This window comes from Triticum urartu, chromosome 2A (genome assembly GCF_056163025.1).
Source record: "Triticum urartu cultivar PI428250 chromosome 2A, HENAU_Tu73, whole genome shotgun sequence".
Lineage (NCBI taxonomy): Eukaryota > Viridiplantae > Streptophyta > Magnoliopsida > Poales > Poaceae > Triticum > Triticum urartu.
The window spans coordinates 296,239,403-296,242,314 of record NC_141874.1 but is presented as its reverse complement, the minus strand read 5'-3'; positions in this window follow the sequence as shown (position 1 = coordinate 296,242,314).

The following is a 2,912-nucleotide window of genomic DNA, read 5'->3' as shown; positions in this document are numbered from 1 at the left end:
GGGTCATCTAAACCACGTAACCAAAGAGGAAGCACAAAACGCTCCGGATATCGTACTCGGTACGTTTCCTGTCAACACAATACCTGCAACGGTTTTGTTTGATTCTGGAGCTTCTCACTCATTCATTTCGAAAAGTTTTGCTTTGCAAAATAATTTTTCGATGTTTCCCTTGGAAAAATCCATGATCATCAAGTCCCCTGGGATTCAGCAAGTTACTCAGAGTTACTTTCAGAATGTGGTTATTGAGTTCGAAGGATTGAAATTTTACGCCAATCTTATTGTGTTGGAAAATAAAGGACTGGATGTCATCCTAGGGATGGACTGGTTAACCACCAACAAAGGTTTTATTGACTGTTTCAACCGGACCGTAATTCTCACGCACCACCACGGGAAGACAATAAAAGTATCAGCCAAGGAAAGAAAAATACACCGGCAGCCAAGATTGAATAAGGTGGACGTTTCTGAGTTAAGCAAGGTTCCAGTGGTATGTGAATTTCCAGATGTATTTCCCGAAGAACTACCAGGCATGCCACCGGACCGAGAAATAGAATTCAGCATTGAGCTAGCACCAGGAACCAACCCCATATACAAGAAACCATACAGAATGGCACCATCCGAGTTGATTGAGTTGAAGAAACAAATAAAGGAATTACTGGACAAGGGATACATTCGAGCCAGCTCCTCACCTTGGGGATCACCAATTTTATTTGCCAAAAAAAAAGATGGAACACTGAGATTGTGCATAGACTACCGAGCACTTAACATGGTCACAGTCAAGAACAAATACCCGATGCCACGAATAAATGATTTATTTGATCAGCTCGCTCAGGCCAAGGTATTCTCAAAGATTGACTTAAGGTCAGGATATCATCAATTAAAAGTACGAACAGAAGATATCCCCAAAACAGCCTTCACCTCCAGATATGGACTATATGAGTTCACAGTTATGCCTTTTGGGCTAACTAATGCCCCTGCATATTTTGTTCACCTCATGAACAAAGTATTTATGAAGTATATGGACAAGTTCGTTGTGGTATTCATCGACGATATTCTAGTATACTCCAAGACACCAGAAGAGCACGTGGAACATCTCAGGATTGTGTTAGAAGAACTCAGGAAACATCAATTGTATGCCAAGTTCAGCAAGTGCGAATTTTGGCTAAGGCAAGTAGGCTTTCTAGGCCACGTGCTGACCCAAGACGGTATCGCAGTGGACCCGGAGAAAGTCAGGGCCATACTTGACTGGAAGGCACCAGCCAGCGTAACGGACGTACGAAGTTTCTTGGGAATGGCAGGATATTACCGCAGATTTATTGAAGGATTCTCCACCCTAGCCAAGCCAATGACGCAGTTACTCAAGAAAGACAAGAAATTTGAATGGACAGAAGCCTGCGAAAAAAGTTTCCAGGAGTTAAAACGGAAATTAACTACAGCACCGGTATTAATTGTACCCGACATACACAAGAAGTTTGAAGTGTATTGTGACGCATCCAGAAAGGGTCTCGGATGCGTGTTGATGCAAGAAGGCAAGGTTGTCGCATACGCTTCACGACAACTCCGCAAGCATGAGGAAAATTATCCCACTCATGACTTAGAAATGGCAGCAGTTATTCATGCACTTAAGGAATGGAGGCATTTCTTACTTGGGAATCGATGTGAAATATACACGGACCATAAAAGTCTCAAATATATTTTCACACAGCCAGAACTAAACTTACGGCAACGACGCTGGTTGGAATTGGTAAAGGATTATGATGTTGGTATCCACTATCATCCAGGAAAAGCAAATGTAGTGGCCGATGCTCTTAGTCGGAAACCCAGCTCCGACGAAAATAATCTGCAAAGCTTAAGGCCTGAATTCCAACAAGAATTTGCCAAACTCAACTTGTCAATGATCACGGAAGGCACCATATCAGACTTGGAAATAAAGCCCGACCTTGTGGAGAGAATTAAAGAAGCTCAGCCCGGCCACCCCAGTATTGAAGGAATTAAAAGAAAGGTGAGTATGGGCAAGGCCTCGGAGTTCATCATAGGCGATGATGGAATATTACGGTACGAAGACAGACTCTGTGTGCCAAACATAGAAGACCTCAAACAGCAAATCCTAGCTGAAGCACACACCACTCCATATTCAATCCACCCTGGAGGAACCAAAATGTATAAGGACATTCAGGAAAGATTTTGGTGGCACGGTATGAAGAGGGACATAGCCACATTCGTTGCATGTTGCGATTCTTGTCAACGCATAAAAGCTGAACATCAGAGACCAGCCGGACTACTGCAACCAAACAAAATACCTGAGTGGAAATGGGATGAAATAGGGATGGATTTTATTGTCGGACTACCTCGGTCACGACACGGGAATAATGCCATATGGGTCATCACCGATAGATTAACCAAGGTGGCACATTTTATTCCAGTGAAGGCAACCTACAACACTCAGAAGCTTGCCAGGATTTATCTCTCCCGTATAGTTTGTCTACATGAGTCCCGAAGACTATAATATCCGACCGAGGCACTCAATTTGTCTCGAAATTCTGGGATCATTTACAACAGGCTCTGGGAACTCAATTGGCCTTCAGTACAGCCTACCATCCCCAGACTGATGGACAGACTGAACGCGTAAACCAAATTTTAGAAGACATGCTGAGAGCATGTGTCCTCACCTATGGAACCAGTTGGGAGGAAAGTCTGCCATATGCCGAGTTCGCATATAACAACAGCTACCAGGCCAGCCTACGAATGGCACCTTTTGAAGCCCTATACGGACGGAGGTGTCGTACCCCGCTAAATTGGTCAGAGACCGGAGACAGCCGTATCTTCGGCCCAGACATGCTCAAAGAAGCCGAGGAAAAAGTCAAGCTAATCAGGGACCGACTCAAGACCGCTCAAAGCCGACAGAAGAGTTATTA